General features: G+C 36.0%; 1 pseudogene; it reads right to left on the bottom strand.

The window, feature by feature from the left end:
- Positions 1 to 12,182, bottom strand: part of LOC115514895 — a 34,013-nt pseudogene extending 21,831 nt beyond the window's left edge.
- Between the last annotated feature and the right edge of the window lie 176 nt (positions 12,183 to 12,358).

Genomic DNA, 12,358 nt, shown 5'->3' with positions numbered 1-12,358 from the left:
TATGTTCATCTGTTTTGTTTCTTAAATTCCATATATGAGTGAAATCATATGGTATTTGTATTTCTCTGACTGACTTATTTCACTTAAGCACAGTACTCTCTAGCTCCAACCACGTTGTCTTAGCACACTCCTTCGAAACAGGAGGTGTTCAATAAATATTTGCTCTTTGAATTTCACCTGTTATACTCCATGCTTCTATAGTTCATATAGTAATTAGCATAATGCTTGACATTTATAGGTGATCAGATAAAATTTATTGTTTAATTGATATCATTGCATCAAGGAGAAATTTAGATGGACATTAAGGAAGAGTTTTCTCTGACTTTGGAAGTGATCATTAGGGAGTTCATTGCTGATGTGCCACACTTCCCTCTCCTCTGGCACGTTTCGATTCATCACCTTCCTGAAGGTCCTCTTGTTTCACGGATTTAACCACCCCTTTCCCTTCAGTGATTTCCAAAGTATCTAAAGGTGTGCTCCTCTGTTATCTTATTTCTCTTCCTAACCACAGATATTGAAGCCCAGCCAGTGAGAGGTTTCTGGTATCAGTGTCATATGCTCATTGAAGATCCTTCAGGGGTTTTCCTAGTGTATCCCATGACACTCTCTAGATGTGTGCAATAATTTCTTGCTGTCCTCATTAAATTTTTTTTTAATATTTATTTTTTTCTTTGAGAGAGAGAAAGAGAGAGAGAGTGGGAAGGGGCAGAGAGAGAGGAAGACACAGAATCAGAAGCAGGCTCCAGGCTCTGAGTTGTCAGCACAAAGTCCAGTAAATGTGGCTCGAGATCATTACCCAAGTCAAAGTTGGACTCGCTTAACTGACTGAGCCACCCAGGCACCCCTGTCCTCATTTAAAAGTTATACTTGTGACTACTGGCTGATTTTTTTCGTTATGACTGGTGAGCTTTGGATCCTATGTTAAAAATTATTTTTGACATCAAGGTCATAAGGATAGTCTCTACTATCATCTCCTGAAGGTTCTATTGCATTGCTTTTTACATACAGAAATACATTTCAGCTGGAATTAATTTTGTATGTGATGTGAGATAGGTGTTAAATTTCATTTATTTTTTTCAATAAAGATTTCCAAGTTCCAGCAGCATTTATTGACAAGACTATCCTTGAAAACAATTAGGGCACAAAAGTGAATGTGCTGTATGATTTAATTTATGTACTGCTACTAAGCATATTTACAGGTAAATAACACATTGTGAAGGTATACCAAAAAGCCAGGATGTGATTGCTATACAAGTCTGGATAGTGACTTATCTTGGTGGGGACATGAAGAGGCACATGATGGGCTTATAAGGTGTTGACCCAATGTTCCATTTCTTGATCTGGGGAGTTTCATGGATGTTGGTATTATCATAATCAATTAAGTTGTACATTAATTGTCTATTGTTTATTCTAATAGAACTAATTATATTAATTAATTTTTATTAATAATAATAAAATAAATAATAAAAAATAAAAAATTATCATTAATGAATTCTAACTAATTCTAATAGAATTATTGCCTATTTCACAATAAAGTGTTAACAATGTAAACTATTTAATTTCCTGACTAGATCCTAGTAATCACTATTTATTGAGTACTACTAACTGGTCAGCATTTTTTCAATGTACTGGGATGTAGCAGTTAACAGATAGTATGAGGTGATACACTATACCTATTGCAATGCTATGAAGATAATTAAATGAAATAAGGCACATGGAAGTACATAGCTCAGTGCCTGGTCGAAAATAAATAATTCATTATTTGCTTCCCCCTTCATGTATATGTGCAACTGGAGTTGGGGTTATAGATCTCTTTCATAGTCCCCATCTCTTTTATAACAGGAATAACAAGGAGATACCAACATCACAGCTGTTTATTCGTGCTTTTTAATCATAGCCAGAGACTTCCTAGATTGGCACAAAAACCCAAGCATTATGTCTCTGTCATTCTAAATGCCTTGTTCCTCTAATCCTCACTCCATGTTTTGTTTTACTCTGCAAGTACCCTTTCCTCACTACCCACCTAATTATGTCCTAAATAATTCCATTAAAGGAAATGTTCAGTCTTTCTTATCCACATCTAACTTAGTCGTCTTGTCCTCCCCTGACTTCTACCCGAGACTTTAAATAAGACCTTCCGGTCAGGTTGATCTGCCAGAGATAAGTGATGCTGTCTCAATCTTTGTCCCCATTGGATACAGGAAAAAAAACAACAACAGTTATCTGAGAGAGGATAAAGATTTCTAGCATACCTCTCTCTCTTTCTCTTTCTTTCTCCAAAATGTGTCACCCATAAGCTAACACCTACACCAAGAGGTTTGATCCTTTGGGTGTTATTTCCAAGAAAAGAAAATACATTCTTTTTAAAAAAATCCTCAGGTTCTTTATTTATTCATCACATACCAATTTTTAATGCATGTCTAGGAATCCAAAAGATGCATGGCATCCCTATCGTCCATTCTTATACATTCATTCCTATTGTCATCATGCTAATCTCTATGCCCAGTCCCTCATAACTAACCCTAGATTGCTAAATGTTTTCCTAGTTAATGTTTTTTTTTCTGCTCCCACTCCCATCTTTCTAAAAGATGTTACTTCTTCACCAATTTATCAATGCCTTTCCTAGCATAGTTCAATCCTGCACACTCCCTCTGATCTCCCAGCATTATTTATGGAGGAATCTAAATTCCTGTCAATCAGGGCGCCTTCCTATCTAACACCTCCTGACCACCCCTCACCCCCACACAGGTTTTTCACTATTGTTTCTGGTTCCCTGCTAGTCTCTAACCAACTGGAAGAATAACCCCTTCCTCTATGTTCTTCACTTCCTGTAGAACTCATGTCTATATAAATGCTGTTTCAGTATAAATTATATGTTTTTACTTAATTTTAACCATTTTGTTTCATCTTGAAAATTAATGTCATCAATTTGTGTTCATTTTAAAAATAAATGTATCTATTGTGGATCTCGTCACATTATTTTATATTAATCTTATATGTCTGTTTTCACTGTGAGTTTTAGTTTCCTTAAAAGTAGGATCTAAACCATATGTATGTATCGCCAGCATTAGAAGTCTGCACACATAGGAAGTCCTCAGTAAACTTTTTGTGCATTGACTATCTCCAACTAAATTGCATATGCATACACATATACATGTGGTGGATTCTCAGCTAAAATTACTGAATGGTGAATGGTTGACATCACTGCAGCAAAAAATACGAGTGATATATATCAGGGATATTTTTCTGATTGTGAGGATATTAGATACGGACAAGCCCTGCCACAAAATTCTTTTTTCACCAAAATACTGTTTACTGCTGCCACCCGGTGTGGCTCCAACAATTTTTCCTATGTAGAAAGAGGTAACTATTTCTTTCTGGAAAATGGGAGTATGAACTGACTAGTGAACAACGGTTCACTGTTTCTGGGATCATATACCAGATGATACTGATGCTCCTGATTTCATAATTTAATTATCAATACAAGATTCTCTAGATGCTGGCTGTTGGGACTTTTAGATGTTCTTTATTTCTATTTGCCCCCACTCCTCAATATATCCACAAAAAGCCTTGTCCAAGGGTAGTATTTCATACAATTATCTATTTCAGACCCTGTTGAGGTTCATCTTCCCTTTCTTCATCTCCCCACATCAAATGCCAGAATCTTTGCAGTAAAAAGAAGCTAACATTAACCATGTGCTTATTTTTGGGCTCTAGTCAAGAACTTTCCTAGAGTCCTGTGGGAATCAGTAACCTTGTCTCAATACTTTCTCATTGTTTTCACATTATTCACTGTCCCTATCGTATATCACTACTGAATTATTACTTTTTAAAATTAGATTTTGGCAACTGGCCCAGTGCACTGTATTGGTTCATTCTCTATATGTTATGGTCCTTTTATGACTCACACATGCTACTTTCCATGAACCACACAGGATTTTTATCACAGAAGACAATGCTCAACTTTTCCTACAGATCGCACTCCTTCTTCTCAACACTTGGACTCAAAGAAATGTTTCCTTTCCACTTTTGTTTTCTGCATTTACCTTCTGTTGTCTGCTCCAATATCCACAAAAACATTCCTAGTTCTCCAAGGCCTTTTGTTTAAAGTATACTGCTTATTTTCATGCATTTAAATATATACATATATGTGTGTGTGTGTGTGTGTGTGTGTGTGTGTGTGTTTAAATGTTTGTTTATTTCTGAGAGAGAGAGAGACAGAGGATGAGCGGGAGAGGGGCAGACACAGAATCTGAAGCGGGCTCCAGGCTCTGAGCTGTCAGCATGGAACCCAATGCAAGACTCGAACCCACAAACTGGGAGATCAAGACCTGAGTTGAAGTGGGATGCTTAACCAACTGAGCCACTCAGGCGCCCCAAATATGTGTGTGTGTGTGTGTGTGTGTGTGTGTGTGTGTGTATATATATATATATATATATATATATATATAGTGTTTTATACATACTTGGGAAAAATGTCAGGTTGGTGCCACTCTTGAACCCCAGTTCTCTATTTGGTAACATTCTGCATTTGGGTAGGAGGAGTGAAAGGAATGTTGATGGGCACAGCTGTGAACATGTTTGGTACATATCTCACCTGGGCTATGTCTCTAGAAGTTATTGGATAGTTCATCTGCATCTTGCTATTAAAAATAAATCTTGGGGAAAAAAAAGAGTCTAATGTGTGATCCCAGGATGCCATCATGAACAAAGATATTTAAAGAAAAAAAGATGTATATTGACAGAGTGATTCTCAGAAAGAATGCCAGAGAGTTCCTGTTTTGATTTCCTTATTTGGAATTAAACACATTTTTGTTGAATATAGAAGTAGAATTTCTTCATAATATTTGGAATATTTCCTATTACAGTATTACTTGGATATAGTTTATTTATATTAAAATTATTGAATTTTTATTATACTTCTGAAAAGTTTACTCTAAGTATAAAGGAAGGCCTATGAGGTTTTGGGATTTGCTTACTCTTTTGTTACAAATATCTTTCATTGGCTGGAATTATCAGTGCAATACTTAACTCTACTGGTACTGGTACTAGTTTGCATACATTCTTATTTCATGATCTGAATGCGATCGATCCTAGGAATTCACATATTATATTATATTCATTACTCATTAGAAAGAGAAAGAGAGACTGAGCCTAAGCCTACATTGTTTTTTTTACCTTTTAAATTTTTTTAATGTTTATTTTTGAGAGAGAGAGAGAGAGAGAGAGAGAGAGAGAGCAGGAGAGGGGTGGAGAGAGAGGGAGACACAGAATCTGAAGCGGGCTCCAGGCTCTGAGCTGTCAGCACAGAGCTCAATGCAGGACTTGAACCCATGAACTATATGATCATGACCTGAGCTGAAGCTGAACACTCAACCAACTGAGCCACCCAGATGCCCCTAAGCCTACATCGTTAAGTGTGATTTGGAGTTAGTACTTTTCATAAATCTGAAGTAATAAATAAAATCAATTTCTTCTATGCTTTGGAAGATATAGCTGATATGATATGAGAATTATTTCTATTTTTTGAGAATCATTTCTATTTTGAAAAAAAAAGAAGAAAAACAATACAATGTTCTTGGAATGATTTAACACCTTATACTCTCTCTCAATTTATATATTATTGTTTTGGGTATTAAATTGTATATTATTTTATTTTATTTTTAAATTGTATATTATTTTAAAACTCCATAGGATAATCTTAGTATTATTTTATAAGTTGATACATTTTAGCATGGCCCACATATTTACCACTGTCTTTGTTCTTCATTTCTCATTTCATCCCAGAATTTATATCTGGGGTTACTTTTCTTCTGCCTGAAGTATATAATTTATAATTTTCTTCATTAAAATATATTGGAGACACATGATCTTGATTTTTGTTCATATGAAAATGTTTCCTCATTCTTTTTCTTTTTTCCTCATTCTTTAAAGATAGAATCACTGGTTATAAAATCCCAGGCTGGTCATTATTTTTATTAAACACAATGAAAACATCACTGTACTACTTTTGGTTTCCATTATTGCTGATGAAAAGTCAGCAGTTAATCTAAGTTTTTCTCTTTGAAGATAATCTGTACCCCATCCCCCCAACCCCATGCTGCTTTAAGACATTCTTTGCTTTAGGTATTCTATGGTTTTTCTAGAATATGTCTAGTATGTTTTCTTTTTCAGTTATATTGCTTGGAATATTCTGAGTGTCTTAAATATGTAAATTGGTGTTTCATCAGTTCTAGAAACTATTTTCAGAAAAGGTAAGCATCATCGTCAGCTCTCATGAAGCATTCTTCAAGATTTTCAGTACCTGGTGCTAGAGTCTGGCTGACTGACTGTGGCGTAAGTTCAGTTTTTATCAGGGGGAACAATTGACCTATTACACCTAATGGCCACTATGGTTACCACAGTGAAATTCTGCACTTTCTAGAGAATGGTGATAGCTGTAAGATATCTGTATAATAGGCTTTTTGTGCCATTAGGCTGGCTCATGACACCTGTTTGGGGAATGGTGCTGCAATGATTAATGGTAACAAAATTGCATTTCAAGTTATTAGATGTTTCTGTTCATGTTTGGCACATGTGCCATTTTGAACATCACAACATTGTGATCTTGTTGCTTTTGGGCAGTTTCATAAGATAACATCAACCAAATATATGATCTCCAACACTCCATGTTTGAGATGGGGAAGTGAATTGAAGATGATACTAACAGACAATTCTTGACTTCAAATTTTCCATAGCAGCTGGGACCCAGAGATACTTCTTGAGGTACTTATATGAAGGTTTCTTTTTGCATAAAGCTTCCAATCTAGAGAACCTTTTGTTACTACCCCACTGTCAATCTTAGAAGATCATTTTCCGGTGGGTCTGGGATAATATTTAGATGCAGTTAGGGGTATTGGCATACCTACCAAGGATATTTTTCATCTTTCTGATCAGGGTATATGGAAAGCTGATGTTTACTCTCTGTTGCATCTGGGCAGAGACCACTAGTAAGCACTTGATGGACTCAATTGCAGCAACCTGCCTTCTAGTGGACCTCAATGTATCTCTGTCCAAAGGTTACCAGGTCACCAAGATATTTGACTTTGAGGATTTTAACAACATTTTCACTGAACTCTTTGGAATCTATATCAGACTGCACTCTGGAAGGCTTCTGAGTTTCTCCCTGGGTGTAAACTTCAAATCTGGAGGTCCAATACAGAAAGGACTCTCAATTTGTGCCCTGATGAGGTCAGCCTAAATTTTGCCAATTTCCCTGATTTTATTATTGGTTGAATGAAATTGAAATTGTAGTCACAACTCCCAATACCTCTTGATTAGGAAAGCTGTGGAGAGTTTGAGTATATCTCTTCACTTTCCCAAGAAGTTATTTATTTATTTATTTATTTATTTATTTATTTATTTTGAGAGAGAGACAGGGTGGGGAGGGGCAGAGAGAGGGAGAAAGACCATCCCAAGCAGGCTCTGCAATGTCAGTGTGCAGCCTGACCTGGGACTCTATCTTGCATACCATGGGATCACGACCTGAGCCCAAATTAAAAGTCCAGCACTTAACCAACTGAGCCACCCAGGCACCCCAAGAAGTTTTAAACCTAGACTTCATAGGTGATAGAGCTGTGATCTTCCAGAGGTGTGCCAAAGATTACAAGATGTCAGAAATTTCTCCCAACATTTCATGGCCCACCTAAACTTGCTTAAACCTATCTAGAATTTTACAACTCAATTAAATCTTTGTCATGGTAGTGATTATGTTTTTAACTAATAGAGAGGGAAACTAGAGGCACCCTTAGGAACCTGTCTATGTAAACACTCCAGTGAATTGCCCATACAGGAGCTCAAGAAGGGGTTTGGTTTTGGTGTTCTGAAGTAATATGGCTATAAAACTACAGGTAAAAAGACCATGGTTAAGATTAATGATATTACAATTAATATCAGCAATAGCACTAAAGGAAATGTTGATGGCTAAAATAATTTGGTGTTCAACTGATGTTCTGAAGGAAAATAAACCAACAGCTATGTATTTTGCTTACATTGGTGGAACCAATTGCCTATGGGACTGATCCTTGTTAATGCTTTTGTGGTTTTCATACCTTAGAAATTGTAAATGCAATAAGGATTCCTCACTTCTGGAGAACCTTAAACTTTCTAAGCTGTCTTATGTTCTCTTCTGCTATAGTTACTAGAAAATTTTTTTTCTCTGGTTAATATAGATTTTTAAATAATTAAATCTCCCCTTGGATCTTATTTTTTTTAATTAATTAATTTTTTTAAGTTTATTTATTTATTTGAGAGAGAGAGAGAGAGGGGGCAAGTGGGGAGGGGCAGAGAGGGAGAGAGAGAATTCCAAGCAGACTCTGCACTGTCAGTGCAGAGCCTGATGAGGGGGCTTAAGCCCGTGAACCATGAGATCATGACCTGAGCTACAACTGAGTCAGGTGCTTAACCAACTGAACCACCCAGGCGCCCCTGCCTTGGATCTTATTTTAACTGACATGATTTATCTGAAAACTTTTTCTTTAAGGTCAGGTACTGAATTCTGAACTCTAAAAACTGAGAGTTTGTCATTGCACCCAAATTATCTTTAGTATCTCTAGGCAGAGGTGTAATGCACCAAGTTTTGTTCCTTGTGTAAACTATGGAATGAGCATATGACCAAAATGTGGATGCCAGCAATAGTGAGGGTCATATGCTCTAATGTTCTCAAAATTGTTCTACGATATTGAGAATATTGCTTTAAGAGAGTTGCTTTGTGAAATGCACATCAGGTAGGAAGAGACTACAAAGCAAAGAAAGTATCTTTTTCTCTCCCTTGGGGAGAATAATTACTAATAAGTCTACATTTTCAGGGTGGAAACTTGCTTATGTATAAGGGGATAGACTACTGAACTATTAATAAAATGGCTAAAATAAATATTTTATTATTAATTTTGAATAAAACAGATAGCATTCGAGGTACACAACTAGAATCACTGGGCCGTTGACTAGTGCAACAACAAAGCAGAATTTTGAAAAATAGTCTGGCCAATATTTGTACTGTCTGAGAAGTAAATTCTTTGCCATAGCACAGTTAAAGCATGGTCTAGATCAAAGAGAAAGAAAACTAAAACTCTTCTTATGTGCAATATTAATGACAGGCCTGTGAGAATTCTAGTTGTTCTCCCTGTGACTACTCAACGGTAAAAATTCTGGTGCTAAAAAAGAGTGCTGTGTTAAAGTATCGTAAGACACTTAGATAACACCACAACATAAAGACTGGCTTCATCCAAAGTCTTGGATGGAAGACTCAATGGAAGACATCGCTGAAATCTCACTGGAAAGGGTCTTATCAAGACTTCTAAGTGCTAATATGACCTGTAATTGGGACAGACTTCTGTTAAGGATACATGTCTTTCATTGTAGAAGAAATTGGCCCTGTTTATCTACTTCTTGTTATTAATATTTTTTTCAGAGACAAAGGGATCTCTGATCTGCTTCTCACTTTAAATTGCATATTCGTGGTCATAGCTATCTGAGAACTACAGAGAATATTCTGACACTAATTGGACAAGTGATGGACATTCTGTGCTAACTGTAGACTGCTGATACCTGAGAGCTTCCTAGAGGTATTGCAACTTTCCATACTTAACTACAAATGAGTCCCATTCTATGACAATCAGTGGGACTCAAGACATTCTGTAATGCTACAAATTTCAACCTGCCTGTTGTTCAACAAAAGTCTGTGCTTTTGATGTCACTTGTTTGTTCCCAATGGTGTTTTATTTCCAATGAAAACAAACCTATGATTTCATGTATCAAGAGCAGAGACGGTAGAACTTCTGTACTGATAAGCACTCTTTTAGAAACCAATTTAACTCTCTTTTCCTCAGGAAACAAGGTCTTACTTGACACTTCTTACTTGGTACACAGCAGAAGTTGACTAGGACTGCTTCTTTTGTGTTAGGTGAAGAATTTCAGCCTACACACCTGCAGGATTGATGGTTTGGTAAAATTTGCTATAGTGTTTCACCTGAACTTTCCTAATACTGAATTAATATTGAAGAAAAGTGTGAAATATGTTATACTTAAAGCAGCACATTTTGTTACTCACAAATGTATACAACTATAGAATTTAGCTCATAGTTGCTGGCCTATTCTTTTCAAAACTAAATGTATATGATATGTAAATTGTCAATTTTATATAGATAAGTTTTGATAGTGTTGTCTTTGACATTTCAGTATGTTTAATATTTCAATATGTTCTTGATATAGAATTACTTTTCTTTGCCATTCCTTTTATCCTATAATCTAAGGTGAACTTAAGCTTAGCTCTCTTAGATTATCACTGTTACAACTATTTAATTCTGAATAAATTATGGCTTTCATTTTTGAAATTAAATATGGCATTCTTCTGGTTGCAATTATACAACTTCCAATATTACTGAATTATCGCTGGGGTCTAGGAACACAGTTTCTCCTGAAATCCAGGGACAATAATGACTTCTACCCAACTTCTACAGGATATTTTTAAGTTTCCACATTAATAGAAATACATTTTTCCAAGGTATGTGAGATAAAATTTCTATCCTTTTCTGACATGTTCAAATTTGCAATAAATTATTCTGAGAAATCTGAAATAATGATTGAGAACAATAGATTGGATTTAAGAATTTGGAGGCCACTATTGTCTTTGATAGAAAGGATACTTAGGCAGGAGCTGTGGGTGTCATTACATAAGATAAACAGAAATGTTGTCATTTCCAGAGGAAAGTAACAATGGTGATGAAAGAACTTTTGGAGGAACTAGAATTACTACGCGGTAATTTATGTAAAATGCTGTCATTCATTAAAAGGAGTAGTTGCATTGTTATGGATAAACCATGAATTAAACTAATAACAATAGTTTTAGCAAAATGGACACTATTCTCTTCAGAAATTGAATGGGAGGTGGTGAGGTGGTGTGATGCAATGGCTGGCCTTCTGAGTTTGGACTCGCATATACCTCGGCTCAATCTGGAGTGCGCCATTTACCGCTTGTGTCCTTGCCAAACTTATTTAACATACACCCATCATTTATTCTCTGCATCTGTAGGGATGCAAAGGGTATGCAAATCACTGAGATGATGTGAGGATTAAATATTAATATGGTGTATAAAAAGCCCTTGTATAATTCTGGGTGCAAAGTAAAATGCTCAAAATTTGCTCAGTAAATATTAGTCATTTTTATTGCAACGTGGTTTGTTCTCTGTCACTAGTCCATAAACAAGGACTGCTGATCAGACTGTGGTAGACTGGGAGTTAATGCAGAACTTTAGATAGATAGTTGTCCTTTAAAGTCCATTCTGAATCTGAGATATTACATTTATATTAATATAATACATAATAATTATCTAAAGGTAGAAATATATATATTTAAAACTACATGTTGACATCAAAGGATGTGATTCATAGTATTTCCATTGTGTTCTCTTTCCTGGACACTCTATAACGTATCCATTAGCACCAGCTTCTTATTCTCTCCTTAGGATAAAGCAGGAGAAGGTAATATAATAATAAGAGCAGGGAACATAATAAAGGGAAAACAATCCCCAATAAAATGAGGAAATCAGAGTGTGATCCAGGAGTATGGATTGAACACATTTTCCACATAAAATATTAAAGTTTTTCTAAGCAGAGCTGTTATGTTAGAGGTTGAGTTTGAATCCTTTATTGATCTCTCAGCCCCCTGCATACTTTGATTTGGACAGTGGCCTTATCATTTTGTTAGGTTAAATGCTATACAAAGGAACTTTCAAGACCCTTCATTCCTTACAGATCATGTTCTCTAAGCCCCTTTTTCTATGCAAATTCTGGAGGTGCCTCCAACTCAATGACAGCATCAGCAGACAAACTTGAAAAGCATTTTCACTCAGGTTAAGTTGTGAGTAAATTCCCATTTCCTTTAGTTTATCAGAGACCTTTCTACCCATAAGGAGGTAGAGATTATACTCTCCAATCAACAGGTATAATTCTGTCATGTCATCAGTTACCAGGAGATGCTGCTCCTTGCTTGAGCTGTCCAGAGAATCACACCACTTTCCATTATCCAAGTACCAGAAAGACTGCTGTGCCTTCATTTCAGGGTGAAGGTTAAGTAATTTCCCCAAATCTACACTACTGATGGGTGAAATAAGGTCCAGATAAAAGGTTTCTTCATTTGCAATCATCGTCCCTCCACTCCCTCAGCTCCTAAAATCCCTCAGACATACATTAAACAACCCTGTCTTCACTGGAGAGACATGAATACTCCTAAAAGACTCAAACTTTTGTTTAAATAACTGCCCTGCATAGAGCAGGCTTAAAATAGGGGCCCAATCAAATGTTTCACATACATTGGATGAAA

This window comes from Lynx canadensis, chromosome B2, assembly GCF_007474595.2.
Source record: "Lynx canadensis isolate LIC74 chromosome B2, mLynCan4.pri.v2, whole genome shotgun sequence".
Lineage (NCBI taxonomy): Eukaryota > Metazoa > Chordata > Mammalia > Carnivora > Felidae > Lynx > Lynx canadensis.
The sequence above is the reverse complement of the archived record's forward strand: the minus strand, read 5'-3'. Positions and strand labels throughout refer to the sequence as shown.